We start from the raw sequence: 12363 nt of genomic DNA, 5'->3' as shown, positions 1-12363 counted from the left end.
AGGACCCCAGCAATGAGAACGCACACCTGGGAAAATATTCTGGTATGAACATGTTTAAGGGGATGTTTGAGTTAAAGTAAAATGAATGGCCCATTTCTCCTCTCTTGTACACTGGTACAGCACTGACTCAGGGCAGTTACTCTTGTGTTGCATCAGTGTAAGTGGAGGGAGAACTGGGTCTGGTGAGGACAGCCACATCTCTGCCACCTAAAAATGGAAGAGTAAGAAACTGTTAGGCCTGAATCCCTTCTTCTTTTTTCCCAATTTACCTTCATGTAACTCCATTCAATTGAATGGCGCTAACTGGTGTAATCAGGGGAGGATCAAATACAACACATGCACAGAGCCTTTTCTGTGGCAGGAACTCTAAGCAATCAAAGTGCAACACATGACTTCCAGCAACTGTCAGCACAGACCTGTTCGGTTTCCTTTCAACAGCACATGGAGGAAACTGACAGTAGGGCAGAAAGAAAAGTGGGCACATTCTGTGGTGTGGGTTAAACCAGGAGCTTTTCCTGTTTTTTTTTTTTTTGTTTTTTTTTCCTCCCGCCCCCACTGGTCACAAACTCTGCTTGTACATGCTGATGCTCTTGAACCTAAAAGCGTTACAAGGAAAGTGAGCATTGTCATAATCAGCTCTGATCAAAGGTCATGTGAATAAAACAAACAAGGGTGGGGCTGAGCTAACTACAGTAATAGCGATCTCTGCTAGAGCTGTTATGTGGTCGTTCAATCTGCTGAACACTTATAATTTCTTTAGCACTTTTCATCTAAGGATCTCAAAGCGCTCTCCTTCCATTCAGAAATAAAGCCTCACATTATCCCTATAAGTTCAGTATTCATGCCGCTCCTATTTTACAGATGGGGAAACAAGTACTGGGAGACTAATGATTTTAAGCCTGGGTCAGTGTGCAAACCAGGAAAAGAAACCAGAGCTTCTGACTCCCTGATCTGTGCTGGGAAACTTATCAGCTTCCAACTGTTATGCAAACATTAACTAATGAGTCTACCACCAGGCCACAGCTCCTTCTAACCATGCTGTTTTCTCTGGACTTCGTCTATTAAGACTTAATCATCCAGATTTCCAATCAAGAGACATTTCCTAAGGCCTGCTAACATGCATTGTAATGTGGCCACTGATGTCAGATACAAGCTCACTGAACATTCTCTGCAATGAATCCCCAGATCTTCCTGTCACCCACTTGATTTATTTTTCCTCCTGGGAAATCTGTCAGCCTCATGTGATGTCATCTCTGGCACATTAAGTTTCCAGGTGGTCACTATGCAGAACCTGATTCAACTCCCACAATTAGATTTTTTTTTTTCTTCCACTGACTTTACTAGGAGTTGGTTCTAGTTGTGTACCAGAAAGCCCTGGTTAGCCCAGACTTAAGGAGAATTTATTAATATTGTGCTGATCTCTTGGCCATTCACTCCCTTCAAAGGGGTAGCCGTGGTGAACGGAGAGGAACAGTATTTTTCCTGCTTAAATTGTTGTGTGGTGGTGGTGTTGAGCACTGTTAAATAGTTACCACGTTTTACCCAAGAGGCAGCCATTTGTGATGGGTGAAGTGACTCTTTGCACATCAACTTGTACAGCACTTTGGGATCCTTTAGGTTGAAAGCTGCTTGTCAGTCGCCAGGCAGCTGGCTGAGGCGGACTGGCTAGTGTGGAAACCTGGCACAGCTAGAGCAGAAGCAGGAGGTTGAAACTACTGGTAATAGGAATAGTAGTGACACTAAGCAGACTGCTTCCCTGAAGAGCCTATGTATGTACTAGCCTTGGGATTACCTAGGTCAGTGGCTTTCAACCTTTTTCATTTGCAGACTCCTAAAATATTTTGAATGGAGGATGGCCCCCTTTGGAAATCTTAGACCCAGTCTGCAGACCCCCAGGGGTCTGTGGATCACAGGTTGAAAACCACTGTTCTATGGTAACTAGGGCTGTCAAGCGATTAATTTTTGTTTTAAATCATGATTAATCCCATGATTTAAAAAATAATAGAATACCATTTAAATATTTGTGGATGTTTTCTACATTTTCAAATATTGATTTTAATTACAACAATACAAAGTGTACAGTGTTCACTTTATATTTTTTATTACAAATATTTGCGCTGTAAAACAACAAAGCAGGTGAATTGAAAAATACTACAAGTACTGTAGTGCAATCTCTTTATCGTGAAAGTTGAATTTACAAATGTAGAATTATATACAATAAAAACCTGCCTTCAAAAGTAAAACAATCTAAAACTTTAGAGCCTACAAGTCCTTGTTCAGCCAATTGCTCAAACAAGTTTGTTTATATTTGCAGAAGATAATGCTGCCAGCTTCTTGTTTACAATCTCACTTGAAAGTGAGAACAGGCATTTGCATGGCATGTTGTAACCAGCATTGCAAGATACTTACATGCCAGATGTGCTAAAGATTCATATGTCCCTTAATCCTTCAACCACTATTCCAGAGGACATGCCTTCATGCTGATGACAGGTTCTGCTCGATAACAATACAAAGCAGTGCAGACTGATGCATGTTCATTTTCATTATCTGAGTCAGATCCCATCAGCAGAAGGTTGATTTTCTTTTTCTTGTGGTTTGGGTTCTGTAGTTTCCGCATCAGAGTGTTGCTCTTTTAAGACTTCTGAAAGTATGCTCCACACCTCATCCCGCTAAGATTTTTGGAAGACACTTCAGATTCTTAAATTTTGGATTGGGTGTTGTAGCTATCTTTAGAAATTTCACATTGGTATTTTCTTTGCATTGTCTAATTTGCAGTGAAAGTGTTCTTAATGAACAACGTGCTGGGTCATCATTCGAGACTGCTGTAACATGAAATATATGGCAGAATGCAGGTAAAACACAGGTGGAGACATACAATTCTCCCCAAGGAGTTCAGTCACTAATTTAATTAATGCATTTTTTTTTTTAATGAGCATCATCAGCATGGAAGCATGGCCTCTGGAACAATGGCCAAAGCATGAAGAGGCCTAGGAATCTTTAGCGCATCTGGCACGTAAATAGCTTGCAACAACAGTCACATGCAAATGCCTGTTCTCACTCTCAGGTGACATTGTAAACAAGAAGCGGGCAGCATTATCTTCTGCAAATGTAAACAAACTTATTTGTCTGAGCGATTGGCTGAACAAGATGTAGGACTGAGTGGACTTGTAGGCTCTGAAGTTTTACATTGTTCTGAGTGCAGTTATGTAACAAAACAACCCTACATTTGTAAGTTGCACTTTCATCATAAAGAGATGAATTGAAAAATACTGTTTCTTGTTTACAAATATTTGTATTGTAAAAATTATAATAAAGTGAGCATTGTACATTTTGTATTCTGTGTTGTAATTGAAATCAATATATTTTGAAAATGAAGAAAAAATTGGTATTCTATTGTTTAACAATGCGACTAATTTTTTGAGTTAATCGCGTGAGTTAACTGTGATTAAGCGACAGCTCTAAATGGTAACGACAACCTTTCGCAGACCCCTTAAACAGTCTTTAGACCCCCAGGGGTCTGCAGACCACAGGTTGAAAACCACTAACCTAGGTGTAGCCTCACCTGTGGATTGGCTGAATCCTGGTTGAATGGCATGGGGCCTATCATAAGACCTGCGAGTCATTGGTTCTGATGAGTTATTACACTCACTACTCCAAGATAACTCATCAGGCTTAAGCAGGTTCAGGTATTGCACTAGCATAAGATCATTACTGTCATCAACAAAAGATGATACAAAGAATTAATTTATGTCTTTTCCCCCTTTCAGTTTAGCATTTCAAGATGCAATACAAAAATTAATTAAGCCTCACCATAAGTCAGAGGCCACTAAATATTAATTCTGTTGTACAAAGGGGGAAATTAAGGCACAACCAAATGTGTGATTTTTTCCTAGGTCACAGAAGTGAGTTAGTGGCAGAGCCAGGTATATAATCAATCACTTACTGAGTCTGTCCTGTTCTCTAACCACCACACTATATACTTTCTCTCTCTTTTTGCCCCAAAGATGATCCTTATTCTTTATCACTCTTTATGACCAACCACCATCTTCAGAGCATCACCTCCCATGAAACAATTGCTTTGTATTTTTCCTCCTGAAAATACAGGGAGTCCTCAGACTTACAACACAATTTGTTCCTCAGAATTGCATTGTAAGTCGAAACTGCTTTTCCCATAGGAATCAATGGTATGAAGAGGGGATTGGTTCCTGAACCAAAGCTTGATACACTATTTTCACCACAATAACCCAAATTTTTATACTAAATGAATTATGGATGACTAATGTTGCAATATCAATGTATTTACTGTACACTGTAGTTTGTAAACAGCATTCAAATAAACACACAAACTCACCCGTGCTGCCTGGAATGCTGGTGTCTATAACACAGGCTCAGAAAGCCAGGGAGAATGGCACACATACTGGACCTCAACCAATCACTGTTCAAGTTTTCTGATTGGCTCCCAGCCTAGGGCTGGGAGCCAATCAATCAATCAAAAACAAGCAGCAACCCTACCCGTCAACAAGCTACCCTGCTGCCTCAAAGCCAATCGGAAGTGACCCCTTCCAGCTCCATACCAGTATAATGCAACCAGGATGTGATTTCAAGCAAATTTTATGCAAATCAAGAGTCGTAAGGACAAAACAGGCATCATAGGGCGAAAGGGGCAGTCAATTGAAAAGCATCATAAGTCCAAGGACTCTGTGTACACATGAAACACTGTCAGAGGCTGGGAGAACAATTCTTCCCATGAACAAGTCTTGTGTTGGATAAGACCTGCTGAATTGAAACGCGGTGCTTGTGATGGTTTTCCGTTGTATATCCACATGGTAAAGAAAGAAAAGCCCTTGGGCCCAGGAGGAATGTAGGAGTTGCCTTCCTGGACTAGACCTGTAGTCTGTCTTGCCTTTGCTGCTCTATTCGCACAGTGGCCATTCCCTGCTGCTCCCCTGTTAGGTTTTTTAATGGTACAAAATGTGATGACTTTCAGCGTTATTGAATGTCCCCTTGTTCTTGTTTAATGCAACATGGTAAATAAGACAGTCTAATTTTCCTTCTCTGTGCTATTCATCATATCATTTGTTTGTATCCTCTCTAGACTAAACTGTCCTATTCCTTTCAGTTTAACCTTGTATGCAAGCCTTTCCAGGGCCCCAATCACTTTCACTGACCACCTGTGAACTGCCTCTATTTCCCTTATCCTTATGGAGAAGGGGACCAGAGCTTCAGCTGTGGGGAAGTTAGCAGGGTTCCACTGAAATCAGTGGAGTGATGCCATTTACCACCAGCTGAGGCCCTGACCTCCAGGATGAGCAGCACTGAACCCAATCTTTGCTTGCCTAATTCACACAAGCAGGGGGAATGGAGGTTGTTTGTAACTCTGAACAAAATGTTATGGTTCTTTCAAAAGTTTACAACTGAACATTGACTTAATACAGCTGTGATGTTATCTGATTAAAATATGACCATATAGATCATTGTTGCAACCACTGTTATATATTTGCAACAAATCTTGTACAAAATGTGGCATGTAAGATGTCTATGAAAGGTTATGATTTGCTGAATATGATTTATGCTATTTGTATGCATGTATCATTTTTGTATTTGAAATCGTAAGTATTGGCTCTATACCTGTATTTCAAATGTTTGCTCCTGGGGTAATGCCCACAAGATATTTAGCCTACACATCTTGAAGGAACTATTCAAGTAGAATGACCCATTAAAGGACACTTAACTTAAAATGGAAGACGCCCATCTCTTAATGGACTTTCCTGCCATGACTAAGCAAAGTCATGTGTGGACATGGGACTTGCCCATGTGACTCCAACCACCATCTTGTTGTAATTTTCCACGGAGGGCTTTGTTTGAAACAATGGGTTTCCCTCCACATGGCAAAAGCTATAAAAGGCCCTGGAAACATTTCTATTTTTGCCTCTATCCTGCTCAAGCCTCTGGACTATGAATTTCTGCTAATGGAAGCATTCTAACCAATGGACTGAGGACCTTCCAATGATTTGGAAGCAGCCAGAGACTTGACTTAATCCAGCAGTTTATTCCACTGCTACAAGTCTGAACCAAGAACTTTGCAATTGTTGCATCAGCAGGGACGGCAAGTTATATGGGCCTGTGGTACCCAGGCTCCAGCAATATTCAGGGTCTGGGGGCTAGGCTCCACCAATATTTGGGTCCAGGTCTCTCCCATGGACCCACCTGCTGCCCCCGTGTGCCTCCCCCAGGCCCCAGAGCATCCCTGTCTCAAGACAGTGGCTGGCCCTGCAGCTGCGCTGCACTTTGCTCTGCTCTGCTAGCTCCCGGGATCCACTGCCACTGCAGGGTCCTAGCGCCCCCACATCACTGGTGCCAGGGCAGGCTGACACTGACTCTGCCCTTCTGCCTTGGACTCTTCCCTTTTCCTGTGGGACCCTCCACCAGCACAGCTCCCCACCTCTTCCCCCCCCCCCCCCCAGCCTCTGCTCCTACCCCAGGGAGCAGCAGGGGAGGAGGTGCACGTGTGATGACAACCCTGCCCCCCCCCCGCCCTGGCACCCATCATGGGAGGTGAGGGGGCTTCCTGGACCTGAGAGGGGCTCTAGGAGCACGTGCAGTGACAGTGGTGCAAAGTGAGTGTGCTGATGGTGGGGAGAGGGCTGGGGGGGAGTCCTCTCTGGCCCCAGCCCCGGGGCAGCCTGCCTGCACCCCAAACTCCTGCACCCCTAGTCAGAGCCTTCACACCCTAGCCCTGAGCCCTTCCACACCCCAAATCCTTCATCCCCAGCCGGAGCCCTCATCCCCCCTACACCCTAAACTTCTGCCAGCTGAGCCCCTTCCTGCATCGTGAACCCCTCAGTTCCACCCCACAGCCCTCACCTCCTCTGCCTGAGACCCTCCCACATCCCAAACCCCTCATCACCAGCCCCACCACACAGTCCTCACATTTTTAAAATATATATATATATATTGGCTTTCAAGGCAGGTGGGGGCTGGGGCTGGGGGGGGACTTGGAGCTGTTCTGGGCACCATCAAAAATTTTACAAACCTGCCACCCCTGGTTGCATGTATTTGATTCTTTTAACCAATTTTAACTCTCTCCTTTCTTTCTTTTTCTTCCTTTTTTTTTTTTTTTTAATGAATAAATCTTTAGATTTGAGTTACTAAAGGTTTGGCAACAGTGTGGTTTTTGGGTAAGATCTGAGTTGTATATTGACCTGGGTGTGTGGCTGGTCCTTTGGGATCAGAAGAACCTTTTATATGAGATTGGTTTGAAAGAACCACTCATCTCTAAACCGAGTGTTTTTGGTGGTGATACAAAGACTGGAATATTTAAGGAAACTGCTTACCTGACTTCTTGTTAGCCAGTGTGGTGAGACAGAAGTTTACTTGTATTGCTGGTTTGATCTGTCTTTATGGAGGAATAATCACCAGTTTGGGGTGTGTCTACCCTATTTCTCAGCAGTTTGTTCTGAATTTGGTATTCTCGGTTGTGACCGACAAAGGCACGGTTGAAACTTTACTATGTAGAAGAAAAATGCTGCTTTCCCTTAATTTTTTTAGTAGCTTATGTTTAACACAGTACTCTACTGCTTTTGTGTGTGTGTGTCTGTCTGTCTGTCTCTGGTGCTGCCTAATTGTGTACTTCTGACCAGTCAACCACACACCTCATTTGGAACCAGGTCATAACTCTGTTGTTTGTAACTCTGAGGTTCTACTGTACTTGGAAACCAATGAGATTATTTGAGTTCTGTCATGCTTTACTATTCCTGCACACCCATGGAGGGTGGGGTATAGGGTGCCCCCATGGAGCAGAGCCTTCTGGTTCCCAGGCATGTGGACCCCTTGCATGGGCTCTATATTAAGAGCTCTTCATCATTGTAGCAAGGCACCAGACCACCAGTGAGCTATCTGAGCCATTAGCATTAGTCCTAATTAGATTGATTTCCTTTATAACTTATTAAAAAGATCCCTGTTCAGTATCTGCGGCTATTTCCTTTTCAGCTAATCACTCCCAGGCAAACACACATCGAAAACCTCAAAGAGTTTAAAAAAAAAATCCACCTACACAGGCAGCTAAGTTGGTTAATGAGTTTGCACATATGACTTCAGTATTCCAGGGGGTCCAAATGTCTTTGTAAAAAGCAGCCTCCCTGATCAACATCCATCAGTAAGAGTAAATAGTAACCTAATATTGACTTTGGTTGCTGTGTATCAGGCTGCTTAAATAGCTGTGGAAGAAAGAAGGCTGGAATTCTTCAGTGTGAACACCAGCAAAATAATCCCTACAGTGCTGACCTCCACCACTCCTTTCTCACACAGCTTCCTCCAAAACCCCATTGCTGCAGGGTCACCTACAATATGGGAGTTAGTTAATGCCCCCCACCCCTCTAAAAAATTAAAAAGAGCCTGGGGGTGGGTAGGACAGGGACCCTGGGGTTGAGGGGAAAGAAGGGAGATTTGGGGACCTGGACTTGTGGAGGGGAAGAAGGGGCACATAGGGAACTGGAGCTGGGGCGGGAGGAGAGAGAGAGAGAGTGTGTGTGTGCATGTGCGTTTGTGATGGTCCTGTACCAGATATGGGATGGCTACAACGCTTGCTTCTGAGCAGGATACATACCAGGTGTATTCGTCATAAGATCGTTTAATGCTCTGCCGGACATGGCTGAGGTTAGCTTAAATGAGGTATTTAACATACGGTGTGACCTAGTGGCAGAACAGTATAATACAGTTTAGCATTCCATTACATCTCCCCCTTAAGTCTGACATTCCTACCATTTACAGTATTTACGCTATCATGCTGTTTTTGAAGTTCTGTGTGTATCAGTCTATTAAGTGTCTCTGAACCATACTGGTTTTCTAATTATATGACCCAAATGAATAACAACTTGGTCATCTGGCTGTCCATTAGTTGCAACAACTGGTTGTGGCCGGTCTAGAAACCTGGAGAAGTCGTCATCTTGTTCTGCATCTGCCATCTGTAGCATTTGCTTTGTTGATCATTCTTTTTGCGGAATAAGCTGTAGATGTCTATGGTTTCTGCTGTACTCTCTACTGTTGCTCTCAAAACACGTATGATTTAGGCACTGATATATATTTTTTTGTCTTCAGGATAGCTGGAGTTGGCTATCCTTTTCCTCCATCCCATTTGACCCAAACATAGTCACCAGGTTCTAGACCCAGCAGTTCTGAATGTCATCAATTGTAAAAGCTCTTTTAGCCTTTTTATCTGATGTAGCTACTCTCTTTGTGTCTGGCCACTTTGGAGATTACTCAGAACTACTGTTCCAACTTAGCTTCTTTTCAAATCTTCCCATCAGAAGTTGTGCTGGACTATATCTAGTAGCTGCTATTGGTGTTGATCTGTAATTCAGAGCAAGGAATGGATCTTCTTGCTGTAGGATTTTCTTGGCTGTCTATACAGCTCTCTCAGCCTCTTCAATATCTTGTGGGTAATGTGGACTGCTAGTAATAAGATCAAAATCATATTTAGTTTGGAGTGACTTAAATTCTGATGCAGTGAATTGTGGGCCCTCATCCATCACTAGTTGCTGTGGAATACTAAAGTGAGCAAAAGTGTACTTCAGTTTCTCAATAACAGTGCGATGTGTTTTCAAGTACATTTCTATATACCTAGAAAAATAGTCCATAACTACCAGGTCCTCTGAATTCACTGAAATCTGCAGCTATTTTTTTCTAAGGCCTCCTCTCTTGTAGAGGTGTCATTGTCAAAGAGACTGTCATGACTGGGACAAGAATTATTAGACTAGTGGTTAGAGCAGGAGTCAGGCAAGGTCAGGTTAGCAATAGGTCAGAATCCGTAACAGGCCAGAGGGTGAACTGAGAGTCACATGTCAGGAGGCAGGCAGGGTCAAGTCACTGTGGGGTCAGGCACCAGGTTACTGACAGCAAAGACAAATCAGGGTCGGAAGCTGGAGTCTAAGGTTTATCACAAGCAGGGTCTGGAGCAGAGATGAACAGGCAGTCCGTGGTGTTGCTTATTTTCTCTCTCCTGTCTGCAACTCCTGTGCTTTCTCTCCTCTGTGCTCCCCTTCCTCTACCCCCGTTCTGTCTGCAACTTGTTGTGCTTTTTCTCTCTCCTATGCTTTCCTCTTTCTGTTTCTGTTTTTAGTTTACTTCTGACACCATGTCATGGTCCTACACCAGATATGCTCTGTCTACAGAGATTATTTCTGAGCAAGATACGCACCAGATGTGTTCATCATAAGGTTCTTTAACACTCTGCCAGACATGGCTAAGGTTAGCTTAAATAAGGTATTTTACTTACAGTTTCGCATTTCACTAAAGGGGGGTGGAAGCGAGGGAGCATGGGGACCTGGAGCTGGGGCAGGGGTGGAGGAGGAGAGAGTCAATGTGGGGACGTGGAGCCGGCCAGCAGGCAGGTTGGTGGGAGGAAAGCAGCAGGCCTAAGAATAGAGATCTGATGGGATGAGAGTGTGATACAGAGGAGGGCTCTAGAAAGAAGGGAGGGAGAGGTGCAGAGGAGTATGAATGGGAGGGAGGAGAGTGGAGCGTGGGGCATAGCAATGAAATGAGCACTGCACTGGGCTTGGAGCAGCTCTCAGTGCCCTGAGGATCTACCTTGTGTGAGCAGCCTGGCCCGGTCTGCTGGCCTGGCCATCTTCTTTCTTTGACCCATTTTAGTGCTGCCCCTGCAGATCAGCCTGCCCACCCAGCAGCCTCACAACTGCTCCGCCCCTTTCTCCCCACCACACCCAGGATTGTATGCTGTTCAAGCTGAGGGACCGTTTTACAGAGCACTGCTTTCCTTCCTCGCCTCCCATGTTCTTCCTGTACAGACCCAAACATACCTGCTCTACAGAGCTGTCCATAGCGTATGGCCTGTTATAACTGTGTGCCCTGGCACCATAACCATCAAAACCAAAGTGACACCCGTGATATCTGAGAAATCTGCAGTCTCTGTAATTTCAGAAACTTCCTCCATAACTGGCAACTGTACTAAAGGTTCTCGTACAGTCTTGGGTGCCCTGGCCTCTCAGTATCACTTGGTGGCTTATGTCTTGATACGCCCTCTCTGTAGAAGGGGAGGGGAATGGTTGGGTCCCCGGATGCAAAGAAACAATACTGGCACCCTGGCTTAATTCCTGGGTTAACAATAAATGTGATCTCAACTTCGATACGGTGGAGGGTCCTTAAGACAAACAGTAAAAAGGACTTGATTCTCAGTCTGGCTTGCAATGGCTGCTTTCCCTGTGCCTTCTTTTCTGTAGCGTGTCTGTGGATATAACTGTGAGTGGGTGGACGGAGTGGGACAAGATAGATGAACCAGCAACCTCATAAACTTTGTAAAGCTTATCAGCCCCTGAGTTAAGTATGGTTCATCAGAGCCTAAAGGCAGAGTTAACTAACCCTTAGGAGGTTTGCCAGACACAGTCATGCTGTTCTAACACTTCCAATGACACTGAATATGTCCTCCAATATGATTTTCAGTGGCTCAGATTTAATCCTGTGTCCCTATCTCACCAAGCTCTTTCAAACAGGCCTTATTTGAGAGAAGAGCTATTTACATGTTTAGAAGACTTGTTAAACTATTCGGAACACTTAATTTTCTTGTATCCTCTATCTTTGAAATGGCTTGACTGAATAATCTCCAGTTTGGAAAATAACTTTCCACTGGCCAAAGACCACATATGCCAGATTTAAAAGAGAAAAGATTTTTATAGAAGAGCTTAAAGGGGATGGGGGGGGGGAGGGAACGGACTTGGGTTAATCGGAAGCAGGATTCAAATTTCAGTATAATGCAAGCTAAAAGAATCCTACATCTTTAGAACCTTGCTTCTGTGCAATATTTGGTTGCACAATTATTTTATCACATTCTAAAGGCCAGCATTAAATAGCTGGGAAAGATCACTCCTAGGAGGAGGCATAATAGCCCAGATCATCAAAGGGAGTTAGGTGCCTAACTCGCTTTGAGGATCTTGGTCAATACTATTTGACCCATCACCAGTTCATAGGTGCTGGAAGTTTTCTGAACTAATTAATAGTTCAGACCATCTCTAATGAAAACTTCACTAATTCTGTCTCTCTTCCCTTTAAATTCAGGAATAGTGTTTGTTAGCCAGACAGAACATGACACTTTCCTTCCATAGGAGCAGCATTTTTGTATTTCCATTGTTACCTGCACATTTGGTCAGGCCCCCAATTTACCGCCCTGTGCTGTGCCAGGTATATTTAGGAAGTACAATCAGCTGTTTTATGGCAGCTTCCTGACAGGATGTGTATTGGGATGAAACTGCCCCTCCCTCCCCCCCAACCATGAAAAGGTAGCCAGAATTTGGTAATAAAATGTTACTTGTTACCTAAAGGCCATAACCTTTGCACATAATCCCAGGATTG

Source organism: Caretta caretta, chromosome 5 (genome assembly GCF_965140235.1).
Source record: "Caretta caretta isolate rCarCar2 chromosome 5, rCarCar1.hap1, whole genome shotgun sequence".
Classification (NCBI taxonomy): Eukaryota; Metazoa; Chordata; order Testudines; family Cheloniidae; genus Caretta; species Caretta caretta.
The sequence above is the reverse complement of the archived record's forward strand: the minus strand, read 5'-3'. Positions refer to the sequence as shown.